A 25,860-nucleotide genomic window follows, 5' to 3' on the forward strand; every position below is an offset into this window, starting at 1 on the left:
CCATCACACCATCTAAAGTCATAAATTAATCCATTATATGATTAACAAGGTTCTTACTAACCATTTACCAAGCAATCATATTCATTATGACTCAATACATGGCTAACAGTGCCTTTACCAACTACTTATCAAGTATTCACTTTCTTTATAATGATATCATATCCTATTTATGTTCACTAGAACAATACCATAGTTCAGTACAATATTAATATGTGAATAGATATTTTATTCATACATTTTCACAAACACCTTGTGTGCATACCTTTATCAAGGCCAAGTTCATGGTAGAACTCATTAATATCAGGTTTAATCAAGAACCATTTGTTAAACCACATACAAAAAACACCAACATATGCAAACCACCACCAATATCATATGTAATCTTAAGTCTAAGCAAGAGCAAACATTATTCATCATTTCACAACAAAAAACCTTATTATTTTATTTAAAAATCACCATGTACACTTACTAATACAAGTGTTAAATACATGGATTTTGGAGTTATTTAATAAGGGAGAGAGATACATGCCTTAAACAAGGTGATCCACTAAAAAAAACTTGACTCCTCTTGTCCCTAAGATGAACTCCCCTAAAACTGTAGACTCCTAATCTTTCAAATTATTTGAGAGAGTATTTTGGATGTTTGGTCCACTCAAAATATGTTTTAGGATGCCATATACACATATATAGTAAGGGTAATTAGGGTTTTAGGGTAGGAAATGGCCATAGGGCCCGTAGTTAAAAGTTTGAAATTGACCACGATATTGGGTATGACTCACTTGAGTCAACTATACCTAAGGGTAAAAGTGGTACCCTAACTCGTACCCTAGGCTTCACCTAGGTCCCATATACTGGTTAGGGTATGACTACACACTCGTTAGTCGTATCCAAAGGGTACAACTTAGACCCTAAATCATACCCATGACCCATACCAAAAATAGTCCACTTTTAATCAAATACCAAGTACCTTATGACTTGCCTAGGTATGACTCATACCTTAGTGTACAACTAAGGGGAGGACAAGTCGTATTGTGGATAGTATGTTACCCTTATAGGCTAATTAAGTTATAAGAAAGGAGGTGAGAGAGGGTATAACTCATACCCAAGGATATAAATGACACATCTAACCATTCCTTGGTCATAATACACCTTTCAAAAGACTTTTCCTAAGGTCCAAAGACTAGGCATTTCATGGTCATATGGTGAATTGGGTTCCTACAAGTCGTCTACATGACCTCTCCTGACCCTAGCTACTGTGATCTTCTCATCACTATCTGCAAAGAAATCAAACTATCTTAGTGTAGGCGGAGGTGATATTTAGACCCTAAGGGTATTAATGAGGGAGTGGATGCAACCCGTCTCTCTATAAGAGAGTGTACCTTTTCTTCTAATAAATCAAACTCCTTCCCCATTTAGTCTAGATCTGGTGCATCTGTCTCTATGAATAGGGTTGTAACCCATCTGTCAAACTTATTAAGCTGTGTTTAAAAGTCAGTATATTGCTTGGATAGTGCATTTCTTAATGTGGGCTCCCATCGGGCTTGTGCCTGCTCAAATCTTTTCCTAGCTCTTGATATCATCTGTTCAAAGAGGATAGTCATCTCGGTCTCAACAACCCTTACCCTAGTATCAATGTCCCTCTTACTATCCACTAAGGTTTGCAAAATCTTACTAGATATTGTGGTCATACCTAAAGCAGGAGCTGTAGTTGATAGGAGAGTAAGCTCATAAGGTATATCCACCAGCTCTGAGGTCGAAGCTGAGGTTGAAGAAAAAGTAGCTGGTGTCCCCTTTCCCTGCATACTAGAGTCTAGAGCCTCGCTTTACTCCACTATATTATTTTCAATACTAACACCTAGATTACCTCGATGTGCCTCATCAGGCTCAGTGGAAACTTCTGGGACCTCAGTCTAGGTTCGTGGTACTGTTTCCCATTGGCTTGATCTCCTAAAAGAGCTTGGACATTTTAGACCCCTCATAGTCCTAGTCTGTGCAGTCACCGTTGAAAGTACCCTCTCATTTACACCTGGTATCTCAGGTACACCAGCCTCAATCACATCCAAAGTCTCAAGCATGTAACTTACACATGAGGATGCCATTATACAAACAACCAGTCCAACTCCTTCCCACGTCAATGTATTATCCAAAGTAGTGGGTATCAGTGAGAATCTAATAAGCAATCACTAAAAATTGGCCTCAAATATCAATAGGCCCTTCTTAGTCCCTCAATTAATAGGGTGGAATCACCCCAAGGTAAAATATAACTAGCTATCCACCTAGCCATCTAATCCCTCTCACGTTAGTGTTCAGCCTCCCACATAATATGTTTCTCACGTGTGATCCTCTGTTGTTGCACTAACATGTATATGCAGGAGTAATGTAATCTGGACCAAGGATAATTTTGCGAATAGTCTCTATCAATATGTCAACTTTGACCCCTCTAACCAACGTGTGCTCAAGCTATGGCAGCCTAGCAAATCTCACAAGGGCTGGATGCATGATAACTCTCACCTATACTATCTAAAGTAGTAGAGAATGGTCGTTTTCAATATCTCAACTTTTATTTAGGTCAAATCAACGAGGAGCAAAATTTAGATTGCTAGTCTTATGGGTGTCAAAATTACAAAAAAGATAACTCGAAATGTACATAACACAAAACACATAATGTAAAGTGGGATGTTTGTGGTGGTTTGGAATAGGATATTATATATATCAAGTCACACAACACACTACAATAATACTTTTGCTTTAGAATTCAATTTTCAGAGGGATCTTGGGATTATGTCTACCTAAGGGAAAGTTGTACATAAGATTATGATGGTTTGGTATAAGTTTTAATTGTTGATAACATGGTAGACTAGGTTAAGAGTCCTTGGGCTAGTTTATCCACAAAGCCTCAAGGGTGTCACTCCTTGAATATTTTGAGTACCTAATGAGTTTGTCAATAAAAGTCACCCTAAACCTCAATTGGACATCCCTATTTTTAGGAAGATAGCCATGACATATCCTACTCTCCATCTACCCTTATTTTAATGATGGCAAAAGAAAATAAGCTATATTCACAATTGTCCACTATTGTTTTTTCCCCCAATAGACCTTTTTCAAAGAATCTATGGGTTCCCAAAATTTCACCCGCATCCCTCTTTCACTAATGATGAGAGCTTTTAAGAGTTTGGGGTTTTCAACCAACAAACCCATTTGCGGTATTTGGGGTTTTCACCTACAAATCCCAACTTATTTAAACCTAGAAATAATGTAATCCATAATCATTAACTAAGAATTATACAAACATATCATCACCCAAATACCATTGCATCTTAGTTCAACATAACAACTATGCAATGGCTCACGACTTGCAATGTATTTGCCAAAGAAAAGTACAAATTTTCAAAGTGGGTGACTAGGGATAACAACTAGTCAAGGGCTGACTTTTTAGGCTAAAGTAGACTTCCAATGTCACAAAGATGGCCTAAGATTGTCTCCCCAACCAAGTACAATAAAAATTAGCCTTGAGAGACTAATGAAGCATGTTCTTGATGGGGCATGATAATTTTCCAAGAAAGCTCAATTGCCCCTTCTGCTAGAGACAAAAATAGAGTATATACCAAGTTTTAGAAGACAAATTTTTTGGAGTCACAAAATGAGAAAGAGAATTGTTACAAGGTCTCTCACGTCCATACCCTTGACATTTGAAATTTTTTTTAGGGAGGGGTGTGTTTTCTTTACTTTTGCATTATGCACAATGTCCTAAATATGGCATCAACCCAAACCTTTGTCTCACATTTTATCCTTCATACGGGTAAACCATATGGAAACTCAGACTTCACCATAGGTATAAGTGCGATCCCAAATTCCAAATGCCACAGGTACTTATATTTCCCTTGAACTTATGACACCTCGATGCGATAGGTACTCAAACTTTCCCTACTTCCATGGTGCAAACCCAAAAAAAGGTATCTCACAGACCGCTAATATAGGGATCTAAAGTGCCCTCACTATAGCATAATGAAGAAGGACAAGGGTTAGAAGGGACTTCTTTAAGCAACGAGTAGAATACCCCTCTGATGTTGCAATCGCAATAGAGAGATCCATGATCTCCTTACCACAATTACGGTAATTGAGGCTGAAATCCCCTATTTCTGCTCTATTTTGTTTTCCTGCACAACTGCCAGTTTCCATCTCTATTTTCCCCAGTTTTTTTAGACATTAAACTTTAGTTAAAACATCCAAAAAATAAGAAATGAGTCAAGGATGGGTTTCCTCCCATCAAGTGACTAATTTAACATCATAGCTTGACTCTCCTTGTTTACCACATAGCATCATTGATGCGAACAAACTCCACCTTGGAAACCATAAGGTCTTTCACATTGTAGTGCTTCACCCTTTGGTCATTTACTACAAATTTCTTTCTTTCATAATCATCCAATTCAATGGAACCACTAAGGTAAATGTTAGAAATCACAAAAGGTCCTGACTAATAAAAATAAAGCTTCCCTGTAAGGAGTTTCAAATGAGAATTGTAAAGAAGTACATTCTCACTTACATGGAATTCCCATCTTAATATTCGAGCATCATATCATTTATTCATTTTCTCCTTATACAATGCAGAACACACATAAGGCTTGAGTTAGAAATCTTCTAACACATGGAGTTTTATGATGCTTACCTTGGAGGTTTATCCACAATTCATGTTCAACCTCTTTAAAGCCCACATGGCTTTAGGTTTGAGCTTGATGGGAAAATAACATACCTTTCCAAACACAAATTGGTTGAGGTAGATGCCAATTGGGGTTTTGTAGGCTGTTCTATAAGCCCAAAGTGCCTCATCGAGCTGCCTTGCCCAATTGATTTGGCCTATGTTCACCATTTAGGGGTGATATAGGCTAGACACTTTATGTTTAACCCCATACTTGTCAAGAAGGTCCCTAAATAACTAATTATAAAAATGTGAGCCTCTATCGCTTAAGATGGCACACAACGTTCCAAACCTTATAAAGATGTATTTCTTAAAAAAAAGGTAACATTTTTTATCTTATTTTTCAGAAGTTCTATAGAGTCCACCCGTTTAGAAACATAATCAACCGCCACCAATATGTATTTGTTTCCAAATGAGCTCACAAAGAGGACATAAAGTAAATTCCCCACACAACAAAGAGTTCAACTTTGAGATTTGGTTTGAGAGGCATTTCATGTCTTCGTAAAACACCACATTGAAATTTACATTGGTGATATGATTTTACCCACTCAATGTTATTTGTATGCATGGAGGGCCAATAGTATGCATATTGAAGGATTTTGGCTGCAGTTTGGATCGCTCTATGGTGACAACTATAAGGTAAGGAGTGGCAAGATTCAAGGATATCATCCATATCAACCTCCATAATACATGGCCTATTCACACCATTTATTAACTACCTAAATAGGAATGGTTCATCCCAAAAATATCTCTTTGCATCAAATAAGAATTACTTCTTTTGATGGTAGTTAATCCTTTCGAGAAGTACACCAATCTATACATAGTTGGCATAGTTGGCAAACCACGGTATACTTTTTACCAAAAGAGATATGACCAATTCATCAGAAAAAACATCATCAATTTACATTTATCCATGCCTTTCATGGTTATCTTCAAGACGCGAGAGATATTTAGCCACTTGGTTTTCATACCACTTTCGATCCTTTACCTCAATGTTGAATTCTTGCAAGAGTAAAATAGATCTTATTAGGGGTGGATTTTCTTTCTTATTTTCCATGAGGTACTTAAGGGAGGCATGATACATGTGCACCACTACTTTTATGCCTAACAAGTAGGTGTAAAATTTTTGAAAATCATAACAACTGCCAATAACTCCATTTTAGTAACAGTGTAGTTGTGTTGAGCATAATTCAAAGTCTTTCTTGCATAATAGATAAAAATAAAGAGTTTCTCTTTCCATTGACCTAACACCACACCCAATGTAATACCAGTTGCATTAGACATTACTTCAAAAAGGGATGACCAATCTGGGGCCATAATTATAGGGGCTGAAATAAGCAATGCCTTAAGATTCTCAAAGGATTTTAAGCATGTATCATCAAAGTTAAGTATCCTTCTCAAGGTGTTTTCAAACAGGATAAGCTATTTTGTAAAAATCTTTTATAAAACAACGATAAAACCCGACATGTCCAAGAGAACTCCAAACACCCCTTACAAAAATGGGGGGTGGTAACTTGGAAATTACCTCTACCTTTGCTTGATCTTGTATTATTTTCCCCAATATTTTTTGGCCCAATAAAATACCCTCATTTACCATGAAAGGACATTTTTTCCAATTCAGGAAAATGTTGGTTTCCAGGCATCTGTCAAGCACCTTGCTTAGATGTTCAAGACATGAGTCAAATGAGTTTCACGCCACCAATAAATCATAAATAAACACCTCCATTGATTCTTTTACCATATCCACAAAGATTGATAACATTCAACGTTGAAAGGTTGTCAGGGCATTGAATAACCCAAAGGGCATTCGCTTGAATGCGAATATCCCATATAGGCAAGTAAAAGTCGTCTTTCCTTTGTTCTCTAGGAGGTGCAAATTTTATTGTACCCTGAATAACCATCTAAGAAGAAATATCATCCTCTCTAGGCCAACCTATCAAATATTTGGTCCATAAAAGGCATAAAAAATATTCTTTTTCAATCCATGTGTTCAATTTCAGATATACGTACATACCTACAATCCAATGACCAATCGAATGGGGAAGAGATCATTATTTTCATTTTCAAATACCATAATTCCACCTTAATTAGGGACACATTGCACCAAACTCACCCAAGTGCTATTTTATATAGGATAGATTACTCCCGCATCAAGCCATTTTATGATCTCTTTCCTTACTACCTCTTGCATGGGTTGATTTAACCTCTTTTTATGTTCCATAATTGGTACATGGTCTTTCTCTAGCTTGATTATATGGGGAAAAAATTGGGGGCTATCCTTATAATGTCCACAATTGTCTATCCAATGGCTTGAATAAAACCTTTCACCACTAACTCTAAAGTGTCCACTTAAGAGGGCTCGAGGTCACTTGCAGTGATGATGGTTAATGTCTATCTGACCCCCAAGAGCATATATTTAAGATGGGGTGGCAAAGGCTTTAGGTTAATTTTTGGTGTCTCAAGAATGGATGTTTTTTTGAGTGGGCTCTCACGAATTTTAAGATCGAGATCCAACTTTACCGGGTTCTTGGTATAGAATCCAAATCCCGTTAAAGATACAACCACCTCATCATATTCTCCCACTTCTTACCTTTCTCAATTATATAACACTCTTACCAAAGGATTATCTAATAAGTTCACATCAACATAATTTGTAACCTCACCATCAATGATATCAATTATCGAGATGACTTGCAAGTCCATCGGTTGCTTCATGGATTTATATCTGTTTAAAGACACTTCCTTTTTATTCAATCAAAAATACATCTTGATGGATTCTACATCCACTAAAGACTTCCCAGTTGCTAAGAATGGCTTCTCGAGAATTAATAGGAACTTTAATATCCATTGTATAATGCAAGATCACAAAATTGACCGAGAAGATGAACCAGTCAACTTTGACTAGCACATCATGAATATCTCTGATTGGCTTCTTAATGGAATGATCGACCATGAGTAATTTCATTGTGGTAGGTTGCAGCTTCTCTAATATGAGCTTGTGGAATATGGCATATGGCATCAGGTTTACACTTTCTCCCAGATCACACAATGATTTTGCAAAATTGAACAATTCGATGGTGCATAGAATTGTAAAAGCACCGATGTCATTCTTCTTTTTCTCTAATGTTCTTGATGTGATGGCACTACAATAATGTGTTATTTCTATTATTTCATCCTCAACAAGTTTGTTATTAGATGTCAAATCCTTCACAAATTTAGCATACCCCGACATATCTTGCAAAGCCTCAACTAGAGAAATATTTATGGATAAGGCACTAAATTTATCAAAGATATTGTTGAACTTTGTATTTTCTCCCTTCGGTGAGAACTCTTTAGGGAAAAGGGGAGGAATATTACTTGATGTCATGGAGACAATTTAGCACTCATTTACCTTTGACTTATCAAACACAATCCCACTTGATTTTGGATCATCATTATTTGACCTCTTTCTCTTTGCCTTTGTTTGATCATCCTCTTCTTTTCCACCAGCATTCTTATGATCCATACTATTTCCAAAAACTTTTTCATCTTGAGTGCCCATAGATTTTGTTACCTTCCTACTTAGAATTTCTTTATTTTGCTTCTCCATCTTTGGTGTTTGGGGTTTTCACCAACAAATCCTAACTTATTTAAACCAAGCAATACTGGAATCCATGATAAAAAACTATGAATTACACAAACAAATCATCACCCAAACACCATTGCACCTTAGTTCAACATAATAACAAGCATAGATAATTTAACTACTTATGAAATAAAAGAGGAAAAACATACCAAATAACTCAATCATGGCATCCATAACAATGGAGGATAAAGAATCTTCACTTTACACTTCAATTTCACCAATTTCCACTTGAAATATTATCTATACAAAATGTTTCCCAAATTCTAAGGTTCACCTCCTTTCTAATTTTTCAATACTCCTCTCCTGCATAATTTTCTAAGGGAAAAATAATTTTACCTTATATGGGAATTGGAATCAGCTATGTCTTATGAATGAAATTCCATTGATTATTAAACCCTCTAGGCCATGATTGCTGACACTTGTCCGGGATAACAGGTACTGTGACCGGGTTAGCACTCGTGATCGCAATATATTGAGCTGTCTTGACTGACCGCAATCACAATAACTGAGTCTTATTTCTACTCCAGTTCTTCCAACTGTACTTATTTTCTCCTTTTTATTTATCTTAGCTTCAATCCACATCTTTCTGCATCATGACCTATATGCCCGCAAAATGTTACAATTAGTACCCTTAATCACAATTCTGTCTCATTTATAAATTCAAATCATGGTAATGTACATGAAATTTGAATGTAAATGAGCGGTAATTACACTACTCATTGATGTCTATGCATAGGAAGGACTATGGTATCTATATTGGATGTATAAAATTCCCATACCATAATCGGGTTGTAAGAATCGAGTGACCTAGTCATCCACTATAATTGGTATCTATAAAATATTGCCCGTAATTGTAGTACTCAACCAAGCCCTGGTAGGTCAATCTAGTGCTTCTCATAAATGCACCTCGTTGGACTACCTAACTCCCATATATGATTGTCAATAGTATAAATCTCCTGCATTCCTTCCACATACTACCTTTAATGTCCCTCCTTAGGTGGTACATTTGAGGCATGTTCAGGAGAGGGACTCTACCTCAGCGGTATTAACTCATCATTAGTAGCCTATTCTATACTCTTTTCAGACTGGGGTATATCTATCTGCTATACATGTGTAGTGGTGGCCTCCTCTGACTGGGGCACCACTGATAGCTCCTCCTGCTCTACCTTATCGGATGAATCCTGGGAACCCTCCTCAAACTGGGCGTCCTGAGTAGCAACCTATGGAGTACATTCAAACTTTGTGTCCTTTTCCTCATCATCACCATCATCATCAGGTGGAAGAGTGTGTGGTTGTGACATCCTGGCTGACTTCATCCTTGGTCGGGCTACAACTGACAGAGTAGCCTAACGATTCTGTTCTCTTGTGACTCTATGTGTCACCTCAACTCTAATTTTTCTATGGCGCTGCATTGGGTACTCGCTACTGAACCATTAGGCTTGAGAGACTATTCCTATCTCCTCAAAGTACTGGCCTACATATTCTTCACAACCTTAGGTTCCATATATATGTGAAAAACCAGTTGTTAGTCTCCAGCAAAAGTGAGGGATAACAAATTTTGAAGAAAAACTCAAAATTTTAAAAGTTCTTATTTTTCCTCAATTTTCACACCCATATGACCTAATTTAAAATCCCAACAATTTTATTGTGAAAAAATGTATCATAAATCACCACTTTCAAAGCAAACAAACACGCTCAACTAGTGATATTACTTATATTCATTCAAGATCAACTTTCGGGTGAGGCCTAACTTTAGATTTTACTTCAAAACAAGGCCCTACATGATGATTTTAGGTTACTTTAATGATCTTGCATACAATCATGATTTATTGTATGTACTTTTCAATGGAATACACATATCAACTTGTTTAAACAATAGATAGATCAATATATAACCATTAGGAGCCGAGAAAATTACATCATTTATGAAGAACCGGAAGTAAATAATGAAGAAGTCAAGCAAACAAAAATTGAAACTTGTTTTTAGCATGTTCGAACAATTTGGTACCTCAAATAAGTGTCAATTTAGCCTTTACATAAATGTGGGGTCAATTTGTGTTTTAAGAGGAAAGTTTGAATTCTAAGAGAAAAATAAAGTTTTGAGGATTTGAATAAGTTATAATAAGATTAAGGTTGTTTACATATGGGGGGGGGGGGGGCAGGCTGTTTTAGGTCATATATAAGTCTTGGTGGACCAAAAATTTTTATTAAAAATTATGCCCACAAACAGCCTACCCGTGGTAGCTACCTGCAACCTACACTTGCAGTCAAGCTATAGGCATAAGGGCCACCTGCGACCAATAAGTACTGGGCCAAAAATTTTGGCCCGCTTTCCTGTAGTCTGGACTTGGAATTTTGATATTTTCCAAATATTTATGGTCTCGTGACCTATCTTTAAGATCCAAAAGTAAAATTAGATGCCAAAGTCCAAAACCTTACAAATTTTTTTTTTGCATCCTCAAAATTTCAACTTTTCAGCTTATTACTCAACTTATCATGTGGGACTTGTGACGATGATGGGGTTATCACATAGCCCATTTACCTGGAAATCGATGAATGTATCAATTTTTTACCATATTCTGGGTAAGTCCAAGAGCTTAAAACATACAAAACAAATAAACAACAAAAATGTGAACACTAATAATAGTGGGTTGACTCCAACTTAGCTCTTGATTTAACATTATGGTACGATGTGGCTATGATGGTTACTCATACATCACCAACAAAACCATGGGTTGACCCCCATGCACCACTTGATTTAACGTTACAGCATGGCGTGGGTATCTTGACTATTTAGAATTCATTATGATACCCATAGGAATATCCTCCAACGTTATAAATACAACCAATCGCTGGCACTACCCTTATGTCGGTTAGCTGCTTCTTTGACTTTTGGATGTTGGATGTAGCCTCCTTACCGTTGACTAAAAATTTTATCTCATCTTTCTTCATACCAACCATAGCTCTTCCTGCGGCCATAATCAGTTTTCCCAATATAATAGGAATCTCAGTGTCAACCTCACAGTCCTGGATGAAAAAGTCATCTAAAAAGATAAAGTTATACACCCACATGATAACATCAAAAGATATTCCCTCAGGCTTCTTCATTATGCGGTCAACCATCAATGGCTGCATCAAAGTCAATTTCAGAGCGTTCAAGCCCAATTGCTTGAATACAACCAACGACATAAAATTAATGGTGGCTCTTAAATCACACAAGGCTCTGGCAAATTGGGATGACACAATAGTGCACAGTATTGTAAATGCACTAGAATCACCTTTTTTCTGTGCCAAAGATCTATCATGACTGCACTACAGTGGTTCATACCATCAACATCCTTAAATGTCAGTCTTTTCTTCCTTCTGACTAACTATTTCATGAACCTAGCATATCTAAGGATATGCTCCAACGCCTCTAGAAGAGGTATGTTTAAACTCAATTCTTTCATCATATTAATGAACTGCTGGAATTTACCTTTCTCTTTATTTTTCTTCAGAATCTGAAGAAAAGGTGGGGGTGGTCTCTAAATCTATCTAATTTCTAGCTCAATGATCAGACCTTTACCTTTGCTTCAACAACTTTACCTTTATCACCAGTTACCTTCTTAAACTTAACAACATATGTCTCATCATCAGTAGTTTCTGTAATAGGTTATGGGGGATGTATAGTAGTTATACCCTTCCTCGTAGTAGCATGTACATGACCATTATTTTTATGATTTTTCATCATGTTGATCGGAGTAGTACCTGGCTGCCTCTGATTTAGAGCTGCTGACATCTGCCTAAACTGGTGCTCCAATTGCTTGATAGAAGTGGCATATGACTGGACTTTCTAGGTCAATCCTGAAATATCGTCCTTAATCTTCTTAAGGTTGATCTCTTGATTTTCCTGACTCTTCACCAGCTTAGCCAAAATCTCTTCCATTCTGAATTTTGCATCTCATTTGCCAGGTGAATGTATCTATCTCCCTTCTCTCTATAGTAATCCTTCTTTCTCTAGTCATTATCTCACTCTCTGCTATGATCTCTATATCTGTAATAATAGTTTTGACCGTGGTTCGTCACCCTTAGGCTCAAAAACTCATCAACTAATGATCTAAATAATTCTCTTTGCATTTACCTTCGTAGAAGTCGCTCCTACAAGCTGCTTTGCAATTAACCTATGATCAATTCTTAGCAATATAATCTCTTACACTACTATGTTATTAGCTACTTTCTGGTTGCAGGAGGAACCAATAGCATAAGTGTCAGATCCCCTCTTAGCCTCCCAAGTTTTCCACTCTCAATTAGCTAGCAAGATCTTATCTAACATCTCTGAAGCTGCCTCCTAGTGTAGTGTCATAAAAGTTCCTCTAGATATGGTTTCTACCATGGATCTGGAGCTTATGGTTAAGGCTTGGTAGAATATCTCTAATAAGTTCATCCTTGACACCTAATGATTAGGCACCATAATCAGCTTCTTTTTTAATCTAAACCATACCTTGTACATAGATTCTGACTGCAGCTGCCTAAAATTATAAATCTCATCCTTAAGCTACAACATCTTTGATAGGGGAAAGAACTTGTTAAGGAATTTATTGCACAACTCATTCTTTTTAGTGATAAAGCCTCTTAGCAATTCCCTTAACCATAAAGACACTTCTCTTATAAGAGAAAAGGGGAACAATCTCAGTCTGACTGCTTCCTAATTTACCCCTAGATTCATTTACAAACTGCAGATCCTAAGAAAATAGGCAAGGTGCAATTTTGCATCATTTGTAGGAAGAACCTCAAACATACCCTTCAGATTTAGGAGTTGGATCATTACGCTCGTGATATCAAACATAATTCCTAGGGACAAAACAGGAGGAACTATGGCTCCAGTCTCTACCAACTCGACATATACCAAGTTTTCTTCCTTATCTAAATATGGCTGCACATACTGATATATTGGGATTACATGAACATGGTCACCGTTAGCTCAGTTCTGGTTTTCTCTGAGTGCTACTCGGCGGTTTACTGCTTGTCTCTGCTCAACTAGCTCTGCCTCTTTAGCTACCCGCTGATCTTCTTCAGATGCACTCCTCTCGGATTTAGATTGAGCTAATATCTCACTAGTGTATTGATCAACAATATCCTATACTCCTTTAGGGGGAAGGGGAGGTACAACATCATGAACCCCTTTAACAAGTTAATCTATTTTCTGCCCACACATCCTACCAGGAGTTTATAGGATCCTCTTTAGATTTGGATTAAGTAGGAGTAAAGGATTTCCTCTACTCCTGTAATGCCCCGAATATAATACCCAAAATGCTACATGGTGCTTATGACCCTGAAGGACCAAAAGCTAACCAATGACTAATATCTGTACCTGAACACTGCATAATATACTGTAAAAATGAGGAAATAAAGGTAGAAAGGCCATAAGGTTCAAAATTGATAAAATAATCGCTGAATGATATGGTATCATAATACCAAAACAAAACCTAAAATAAATTATCTAAAAATGACAGTCTGAAGAGCCTTTAACTGACTGATCTTCCTGAATAAGGAGTTGATGGGACATCTCCCCAACTAACTGCAACTACTGAAATAAATTAATTAATGAGATAATAAAGTAATGGTAATGTTCTCGAAGGATAAAGACTCACTGCTAACTCTAACTGCTGAGACTAGACTGTTACTAATGCTCTGGAGCTCGTGCTTCTGAACCTATGGTATAAAATACCATAGCGCAAATGCGTCAATACATTTGAATATACTGGTATGCATGTGAGGTAGGCTGAATGCAAAGGGTTCAGATGTATGAACTATACTAACTGATTAGGTAACATGAATGTGAGTATGCATACATGAATACATAAAAACTATAACTGAGTTTATGACAACGTGATTTCTGAACCTGAGTACTGATAACATGAGATACTGATAAATGCATAACTAATATAACTGACACTGAGCGACTGTATCCGACAGTCTAGATTCTAATGGAACTAGCTGAGTTCCATACTGTTCTGAGTTGACTGTATCTGACAGTCCTGAATTCTGTAGACCTATCTGAGTTTTGTTACTAAGACTTAATGACTGTATCTGATAGTCATGATTGTGTAACTGAAATTATGGGAAGTATTTATCTAACCGACATGCCCCAAATAATGCATATAGCTGAGTTGGTGTCCAATCTGTAACCCCAATTAGAAAGGTGTCAATACTGAGCCACTGGTAAGGACAAGCTGTAAGTGATCCCTCATCTAAAAGTTACTCTAAGGAGAATGGTGGGACCCTAATCTAACAGGTTAAGACACCTTATCAACCTTCATCTAATAGGTTAGATATCTCAACCTACGCTGGCTATGTAGTTCTGGAGTACAAGGATTGCTTATAAGAATCATACCCTCTACTCACAGGTGCGTTCCCATCCTTGGGCTCACTGGTGCTGACTCCTACTCCCATCTGATTAGACACTGAATTACTTATACTAAACTGACTGGACTGAGTTTACTGAGTTTTGTTGACTGATGGAGCATCACTGAGATTTGATAACTGACTGAGATTACTGAATTTTCCTGAGTCATGAGACAAATTGAATTCTACTAAACACGGTTTGATTAAGAGTATCTTCAAAACATGACACTTGCTCTAGGCACACAGCTAAAGTGTCGGGTACAAGTACCCTTAAGACTCGATAGAAGGAAACTGACAAGGCATGGGATTCTTGAATACATGACCAACATCAATAATCTATAATACAATAGCTTGGGAATTTCATAAAGCACATGGTTATCATAGTTTTGTACATTAAAAAGATTTCATGGAAATATGGCACAATTTCATAAGGTTAATTCATGAGCAATCCAACAACCATCTACAAGGCATAATACTAGCATGGGAGTCATTTGAACATAGGGGTAAAACATGAATCCATCACTTAAGTCATCTTTTATTTATATTACATGATCGCTAGTATTTTAAGCATTTTATCAAGTACTTAGGTTGCATGACTTAGGGCATGACATAATCCTCAAATTAACATAGCATAACCAACTAAAAATTCATGGTTTTCAACTCACATGATAACATATTTTTCATAAAAAGACACATACAGATTCCAACTTGGCATCATATAACTAAAGCCACATGAACATCATAAACCCATAGTATGAAAATCATAATTTATAGTTTAAAACATGATTCTTGGGCTTCATGGATGAAAGGAATTCATGAATGAACACTATACATACCTGGGTGAGTGATTTATTAAAGATTGGTGGAGGAAAACTTGAATTCTTAACTTAGGATTAAGCACCTAGGGTTTCTTATTCTTAGGGATTGATCTTGGAGAGAAACCCTAATTGGATATTGTGAATGAATAATGAAGTTATGAGCCATGGTCTAGTATAATTAGAGGTTAAAACTGTGAAAATACCCAAATACCCTTTTAAAAATGATTTTAAATTTCTAAACGGGATCTACAACTGCTTGTGCGACAGTTTGTCGTTGGCTTGACAGTCCATCGTTCTGACTGTCGCACGTGGACCAGAATAGGGACTCATTGCCTTTGTGGTGACGACTTGGGCGATGGTCCATTGAAAGTTCGATGGTCCATCAACCTATCCGTTGCACCTTAGCCAGAAGTTTGACTTACGGTCTTAGCTGCGACGGTCTAGGCAACGGTCTATCGATCTTCGCACCTGGGCGGTTCTAACAGCTCTCGGTAAAGCGTCCATAAATTTTTACTCCGATACCAGATTTGGATGAAATTGGTATCGTTGGAAAACTAATTCAATTTCTAACTCAGCAAAAAGTGAAAATCTTAAAAAAATTCCACGTGTATAAAAGTGGATTCATTTTTCAAAGTAATTTTCTAACACTCTTGGGACAATTTCAAGCTAGGTAGAAATACGGAGGTATTACAACACCATGTTCTAGGCATACATCGGCGTATGCCTGACTAAGAATAAAAACAAATAAAAAATAAAAAAACCAATAACTACAACAACTTTAAATAAAAATTCAACATTGTGTTCCCCAGCAATGGTACTAAAATTTTCATGATGTCCAAACAACACCTCTTATCAGATGATGATATAGCCGTTGACAAAATATATTTACCCAACATAGGATGGGGTTGAATCCTAAGAAAAAATGTTGAAGTGTAGTTCTCAGTAGTTGTAGTTTGCAGGAAGAACAAGAAAAGTAAATAAGGGGTTTTTCTGTAATAATCTCAAGCAAGTAACAATACTAACTTCGGTTGTAATCAGTTGCAGGTGAACACTAGGATTATGTTCCCCTTGGCTTCTCAACTCCTTAGGCTTATCATGGTTTGATGAACGAACCTGATACTTTGCATGTAAAATGAATAAGTTACGCACATTCTGTAGTCTTTTGGATGACCAAAAGAATTTCACCCTTTATTTTTTGAGTATCAGGATGTCATCTTACTAATTCTTTTCTTTATACTAGTTAAATATTATCGTTTGAATTTTTAGTTATTAGATGAAACCTAACCATCTTACTAAGATAGAACCTAGAATCGTGAATCGATATTTAAACTCCAAATTAAAGTTAATTTTATCTTTTCATTGTCACTACTCCTCATTTGGAGCAAGCAGCAATATCTATGTCAGATCCTAATGTGTGAACCTTTTAAGAAAAATATTACAATGAAGATAAAGAAATGAATGCATTGGTATTGATTTCAGAAAAACTAGAGCACTTCCCTTACTTCATCAATCCGCTAGGGTTTTCACAACCCTAGCTATGGGTTTAGCCGCTCATGCTTGTAAAGAAATCAACAACATTCTTATTCGAAAGCATAGATTAAATCACAATGATAATAATTAATAAAAGCCACAACTATAATTGAATTAAGGAACCAAAATCAATACAAGAAAATCCCAAAATCAAAATCTGATCTAGGAATAAAAATATATTTGTGAATATCAAAAGTGAGTAACTCCTACTAAAAACACATAAAGGGTATTTATAGAACATGAGGAAACCATAAAATTAAAGCCCGAATGAAAAAGGAGAAAATAGGGTCGCTGGTCACATGTTGTCTGTACCCGCAATCTGGCACTGGGCGCAGGTAGTACCTGTTGTCCTGACTCTGGGCGCAAGTATAGGGTATAGGTACCTAATGAAATATTCTTGAAAGTTCAGCTCTTGAGATTTTGGACTTCTAGTACTTGCTTTACCTACCTACGGTCGGTAGGTCCTACATACGGTCCATAGGTTGACTTAGTAGGTGATGGGGTCATATTTTTAGATTTTCTTCTATTCTTGAACATGCTTTGATCACGATCAAGCCAGAAAGTGTCTTAAACATCAATAATTTCTCCAAATTAGCCAAAACACCTTTTTCTATCTCAAAAAACATCATATCTAACAAAACAACCTCAAAAACCTGCATATTTTTCTCATTTTAAGTATTGAAAGTGCTATATTTCTATAGCACATCACTATCCACTCTAAATCAAGAAGAAATTTATCCGAGTCCTATTGGTACAAATCCATCACACTAACCTCAAAGATTTGAAGTTGATCCACCAAAAATCCATGATGGCAATTATGAGAATAAGCCTATAAGGCGCTACCTGGGCACACAATTGAAGATGACCATGTTTGCAACTCATAGCCAGTGCTACAACTAGTCTGGATGACCCACAAAATTAATAGTTGAGAGTCTATAGAACAAACAGTCACCACTGAATGATCCGTTCCTGGATGTCCCACCAATTGACGATAAAAGGATTTTGAATCCAACTCGAGATACTACTCTTACTGAATATATTATCAAAAATTTCAAATAAAAACTGAAAATTGAGGTTAAGAGAAGAAGAAACCATCCTCAAACGCCAATGGACCACCATCTGTACATCTATCAACCACAATCTACCCAAACAAAAAAAACACAAATACGTAGACAAGGAGTAGGATTAGCCAACCAATAGATGAAACCGCAACTAAGAAAAATTTGCAAATGAAGGCTACACCCAAACTATACAACACCTCATTGAAATATCAACACCAAGACTGAATTGCCCGGTCTTAAATACCTACTAAACCCTCACTCCAACTTAATCGTTATTGTCAGACCACATTTCTAAGGTACCAAATCCAAAATTGAGCCAACAAGTCTAAACCACAGGTAAACACCAAACTCATCCTCATTATCTAAGATTAGAATTATACATACTAGATTCTATAGGAGACAAAGTAGAAATATAGCGATCACCAAAATCACCACAGAGGATAAACCATTGGCAAAAAGTACAAGCTGCCAACTCCATCACTTTTGTATAGTGTAATACATCAAGCACACCCAAGAATCCACCTATAATGCAAACTACGCTAGAGATAACCAAAACTCTAGCAACTCAGAGGACTAAAACCATAGCCAGGAACTGGTTAATCTAATCTCCAACTTAAGATGAACAAGATAGATTACCTATCTTTGTATGAGTAACCAAATTGCCAACTTAAGAAGAACAAGATAGATTACCTATCTCTACCTTATTTATCTTGATTAAAACAAGAACCACACCAAGGCAAGAATAGAGAATCTAACTCTAAACCAATACCAAGATCAAACCATCTTCAGGAGATAATCCCAATAAACTTTAAAAGAAAGTCCAAGACCTCTTAACATCAAAATTAAGACCACTACCGAATATGAACCAGTCAACTCAGAAGAATGGGTCCTAAATTGGTCAACCACGATAATATGCTATATAACTAAATCACTAACTTTAGATACATAACGGAACCAAGGAGAGCTCCTCCTTCATTATATCCTACTCAATAATCGATCTATTCTAACTAAAAGAAGAGGAAAAAGACCAACCTCGCCTTACTAATAGAGAGAAATCTTCATACAAAGATAGCCACCTAAGCTAACAAATAAGAACTGCAGGAGGGGAATTCTAACTAATAATAAGTCTATAATTATCTACCAAGAAATGATCGATCAGCTTCAAATAATGACAAAATAATAACAATAATATAAACATTTATATTAAGAGTAGGTGCTACTAAAAATGAAATTCATTAATAAGTATGTCACTAGAGCCATAAAAAGACCAATATTCCAACGTAAATGAGAATCGAACCCAAATAGTACACCCCTAAATAAATATCAACACTGATCCACTATATCCACTACTAAATAAAATCATCAATAGTGGTAGTCATATAGTCAAGAACTCTACATCAATGCACACAACAATCAATATAAACCTACCATAATACATAATCATTGGTGGGTATGAAAACCCAATACACTTAAATAAAAAGGTAAAGGTAGGAAATAAAAGGTACACCTATCATGATAGAATTGAAAGTCACATGTTTGAAGTGCCTGATGGGATATGAATATGAATGGTTCTAAACTCAGACTAAGAATTTGAATCACCAATTGAGGCACTAAGTGCAATACCTCTAACTAAAGGAGTCACATCTCTACGCGAATGATCTAGATGATCTATGTAATACCCCACATATTTCTAAGCTAGGAAGTGAATAAGTATTCCTACATATGAAATCTCCTATCCTGTGACTCATACTTGAGTACATGACTTAAAATGAATATCCTAGTGATAGGATAGCTTATAATGGGGTAGGTATGGTAAAAAAAACTCTCTACAAATCTTCTATAGTAACCAGCTAGACCTAAGAAGCTCTAAATATCGGTTGGAGTCGCAGGTATAAGCCACTTCTTAACTGCCACAACTTTTTGAGGATCTATACGGTTTTCTTCTCTCGAGATGACATGACCAAGAAAAGCTATGGTTCTTAAACAAAACTCACACTTGGATAACTTGGCAGACAAACAATGATCCATCAAAGTTTGCAACAGGAAATGAAGGTGGTTGATATGATCCGCCTTACTCTTATAATAGACTAAGAAATGGTCAATGAAGACAATGACAAATAAGTCTAAGAACGGATAAAAGACCCTATTCATCAAGTCCATGATGTCGTGGGGGAATTGGTCAACCTAAAAGACATGATTTAGAACTCATAGTGAATACACCATGTCCTAAAGGCAATCCTAGGGATATCCATATCCCTAATTTTATACTGATGATCACCAATTTTATACTGATGATCACCCGATCTAAGATCAATCTTAGCGAAAAACTTTGCACCTTGGAGTTAATCAAATAGATTGTATATCCTGGGAAGGGGATACTTATTCTTTATGGTCACTTTATTCAACTGAAGATAATCGATGCACATACGAAGGGAACAATTCATTTTGGGAACAAACAACACGGGAGCACTCCAAAGAGACACACTAGGATGGATAAAACCTTTATATAATAGGTCATTCAATTTCTCCTTAAGCTCCTTAAACTAGGCCGTATCCATTCAAAATAGAGGGATAGAAATCGGACGAATGTCCTGAACAAGATCATCTTAAAATTAATTTCCCTTTTTGGAGAAATACCAAGAAGATCATCGGGAAATACCTCGAGAAACTTATTAACCACAAAAATAGATTCTATAAAAGGCTTATTCCATTTAGAATCATTAACTCAAACCAAATGATAAAAAAAACCACTTTGAAATCAACCTTTGGTCTTTAGGATAAGAAATGAATCTCCCCTTAGGCAATAAAGAATCACCTTCCCATACAATGGCTGGCTCATTAGGAAATTTAAACATGAACCTACAGGTCTGAAAATCTAAGAAAGCATAGCACGAGTGTAACCAATCCATCCAAAAATGACATCAAAATCCACCATGTCCAAATCTATTAAGTCTACAAGTATTTTTCTACCAATAACAGATACTACACACCCCCTATTGACTCTTTTAACAGCCATAAAGTCTTCTATCTGGGTAAAAATAGAAAAAAGACCCGACAGACTCTTGGGACCTAAAGCAAGATGTACAGCCATAAATGGGGTCATATAAGAAAGTGTAGACCCTGGATCAAGAAACAATACACATCATGGAAGAAAGGTTTCAACATACCTATGAAACCATCGAGAGACACCTTAGAATCCTGGCAAGTAGCAAGTGTATATAACTGGTTCTGACAAGTGCTGCTACCAAAAACAGAAGCAGTAATTGCACTCTTCAGTGTGGGAGCAAATGAATAAGCAATAAGAGCCCTGTTAGCCCAAGAAGTTTATAGAGAGGGTTAGTCATGCTACATGTACCCAATATGACCACATCAAAAACATATATTTCTCCCTCTTATCACACTTACTAAGATAAATTTAACCATAAAATCTGCAAGAAGGGCAAGATGAAGCTGATAGAGCACCACTAGCCTAGAATTGGGCACCCTATCTCTAGAACCTACCACTAAACTAGGACTGAAAATCACCCGAAGACTTCAAGTAAGGAAAGTGAACATTAGCTGAGGAGAAAGAACTCAAATTCCCCTACTTTTTCCATTGCCACTTGCCACCATATCTCTCACTTTGATCGAAAGGTATAAATTTTTTTCCTTGTTTATCACTAAAACCCACGTATTTCTTTTTCTCTTCTTCCACTTATTGTATACATACAATCAACCTAGAGATGTCCATATTTTCAATCAACAAGGCCGCCTTGCTCTCAAGTACCAACTCACAGGATAATCTCGAAACAAACTTACACATTTTAGCCCTCATGCTAGAAACCATCTCAGAGGCATACCTTATCAACTGATGGAACTTCAAGGCATGTTCTTGGACAGTCATCCTTCCTTATTTAAAATTCACAAACTTTTTTGCCTTCAATTTCTTTATCTCTTGAGAAAAGAAGTTGTCTAAGAAATCCTCAAAAAAATACGCCCATATATCTAAACTAGAATCCACATCTTTAGATAACTCTCACCCTTCGTACTATTAGTATGCTATATATTTCAATTAGTAAGAGGCAAGCTCAATAGCCTCGACCTCTAAAGCATGCATGATCCTAAGAATCTTCTCCATTTTATCAATAAAGAATTGACGATCTTCCTCAACCTTTGTACCCATGAACATGAAAGATCTCAACGTCATAAATTGGACAAAAGAAACAATAACCAGAGCACCATTCTCCATTTGAAACGCTACCGATTGGGTAAAGAGGTTGATAATGTGACAAAACTCATTATTAAAAGCATCCTAGGTGGTGATTGAGTAGAAGTGTTACTCTCAAAAGTAGGGTTAGTTGGAACCAGAGAAACCCCACGAGGATGGTTAAAAGACACAACCCTATCTCGGGTCTAGACCCTTAAAGTTGGATGAGCTCCGTCCATACAGACATCAGTCGGGGCTGCGGTATTTGCCTGAGTCTCAGATATCCTTGGAGGCATGATCTGAAATATATCAACTAGAAATCAGAGAAATTTACGACCTTAGAATCTATAGCTTGATATTGAAACACATGAAAGGTAAACATTTTGTAAAATTTCCTGTAGACCCTCTCTTATAAGTGTGGCACGCATAACACCCATAAAAGAGACTCTACTTGACACGACATTATGGACACCAAACTGACCATTAACCTAGGCTATGATACCAACTTGACATGCCTAAAAACTATGCAATGTCGTATGGGCATCTCAAGCCCAACATGGATTAGAGATCGCTCTGTTAACCCAACCTAATCATCATATCAAACCATAAACGTCGGGTGAATTCTGGCCATATATCAAAGTAGCAAAAAGTAAGACTAATAGTCATAACTTAAGCACTATCTACACATTTCATTAAATTAAATATTCTAACCAACAGACCCAAGTCCACAGTTATTCACAATGCCTTTACATAAATTTGAAGTCCATATAAGTATATGTTGGGACATGCATCTGACAATAGACAAAACCAAATAAAAGACAAGTATATAATCATAAGCTAAAGACTATGAAATGTGTGACTCCCAAAGTGTGAAAGCTCACCACTTCAATGTCAATCACATGATCTGCTCAAACACCTGTCACTGCGTAGAAAGAAAAGAGGAAGCTCCGACCCCTATATCGAGTGAGGACATAGTATCTGAGGATAATTAGCAGTTGGAGAGCTAGCATGTAATTCAAGGATAAGAATAAAATAACATCATCATTAAACAATAAGTCAATATATCATGTTTTACCATATTCATATGCTTATCTGTACATATAGGTATATCACTTGAAAAATAAAGGAACAAGTCTTACAAACACACTTGAAGAACTCAATCATTTGCACGAAGTGGAGGAGTCCAACCTCCCACACTTATAGATTCAAATAATTCTCGTTAGTCTAAGGACTTTAACCACATTCACCGATTCTCAGACAAGAAAATCTAACAATATACACACTCATTACGCAAAGGACACTAACCTTATGCACTTCTATTATGCTAGGGACTCTAACCTTGAACCGCATTAGATAAGGGACTCCAACCCAACCTAGCATCTTAGATTAGGCAAGGGATCTACCCACAAGCAATTTCATTTAAGTAAGGGACATTAACAATAAGCCACTTTAGTAGTCAAAGAACTTTAATCATAACACGTCGCAACTATCATAGATGACATTAGGACTTTAACCCTTTTTCAATACATCAACATTCATATAATTCACGCTTAAATACTTTAACTCATTGACCAATTCAACACTATTCATGATGACAAGATGTTCATAGAGACATCTGTTAATCAAATATTTCAATAGGCCAATTCCTTTATTCAATTTATCATACAATTAAATTTTTGGTAATCAAGACCCTTACAATCCATTCATTCCACATAAGTAATCTAATACTACACTTTATCTTAAAAACATTCAAGTTTAATTTCATGTTTAGGAAGTTTAACCTATTATTAGCCATCAAACAAACAAGGTCGTCAATTACATAATACATGGCTCACAATAAACTTATAATATAATTTACCATACACTCTTACTTATTATTTATTGCGCTAATTCCAAACAGCATCAATATGTGACTAGACAATTTGCTTAAGCAGCTTCACAAACACCTTGTGCGCATGTCTTTATCAAGGCTAAATTCTAAGTAGAAATCATCACTATTAGGGTTACCCAAGACCCATATGTTAAACCACCAAAAATAAGCACCTACATGTGCAAATCATCACCAATATCATGTATAAATACAAGTCTAAGCAAGACCAGATATTAGTCATCACTAGGCATCATAACCCTTTACATTTGATTTCAAAACATTGATTTATAAGTTATAATCCATGTCTAAAACACATGGTATTTGAGATAAAAACAAGAAATAGAGTCGTATGCCTTAGAAAACTTGATTCACCAAAGGAGCTTGACTTCACCTTGCCTCTAGAAGAACACCCTTGGAACCCTAGCCTCTAATTCATATAAAATGTGTGTGAGAGAGAATTTAGGATCTTTGATAAACTAAAAATGTGTTTGAGGAGGCCACACACACGTATATTGTAAGGGGGCTTAGGGTATTTAGGGTAGGAAATGACCATAGGGTCCCAACTAAAAGCTAGAAAATAACCCTGAGTTAGGGTATGACTCACTTAAGTCAACCGTACCCTAGGATACGAGTGGTACCCTAAATCATACCCTAGGCTTCAGCTAGGACTCATACACTGCCCAAGGTACGACCATGCAACCTAGACTAGTATCCAAATAATTTGATTTGTACCCTATACCATAATGTTAACTCATACAAAAAATAATCCACTTATGATCAAGTCAAAAACTCTATACGACTAGGTTGTGTATGAATCATACACTAGGATATGACCACGAGAGTCCAAGTCATTTAGTAGAGAGTATGCTGCCCTCCTAGGTTTTTTAATGTGTAAGAGGGAAGGATAGAATGGGTATGACTCATACTCCAGTGCACGAGTGACATGCCTAAATCTTATCAGATCAGAATGCTCACTTTAAGAGATTTTCCTAAGGGTCCAAATAGGTGTTTCAATTCTCCCCCATTGGGATCAATCCTCCTCGAATGATGGATTAGGCAAGCATCTACACAAGTTAACACATTATCACACATCAAACCAACCTATAAAAAAGTTAGAATAAAGCACACAACAAGGATACAACTAATATCAATATCATTATCAATTAACTACTCATTTGATTAACTTTTGGACTCAAACCCATCATTTATCAAAGACACCCATTCATTTCAAGATTAGGGACTTAAACCCACTATCTATCAAAGATACTTGCGCAACTCAAAGAATAGGTACTTGAATCCATTATTTATCAATGAAATAAATCAACTTAAAGCATTGAGGACCTAAACCCACTGTTTAACAAAGACACAAATCAATTCAAAGCATTACGACATGAACACCATTGTCTATCAAAGACATAATTCAAGGTAATATGGTTAGCATGATGTCAATCAGAATTTTCTGAAATGGAAAACAATTGCGGATACTTGGACTTCATGTCTTCTTTCGACTCCCAAGTAGCTTTCTCGAGCTTTTGGTTCCTCCATAAAACTTTACCAAAGCCACCTCTTTCATTTATAACTGGCAAACTTGCCAATCCAAGATCCTTATCGTGATATCTTCATAGGACAAAGAGTAATAAATAGCAACATCCCCTAAGGGAACAAGCAATGAAGGATCACCCTTACATTT

Source organism: Capsicum annuum, chromosome 10 (assembly GCF_002878395.1).
Source record: "Capsicum annuum cultivar UCD-10X-F1 chromosome 10, UCD10Xv1.1, whole genome shotgun sequence".
NCBI classification, from domain to species: domain Eukaryota; kingdom Viridiplantae; phylum Streptophyta; class Magnoliopsida; order Solanales; family Solanaceae; genus Capsicum; species Capsicum annuum.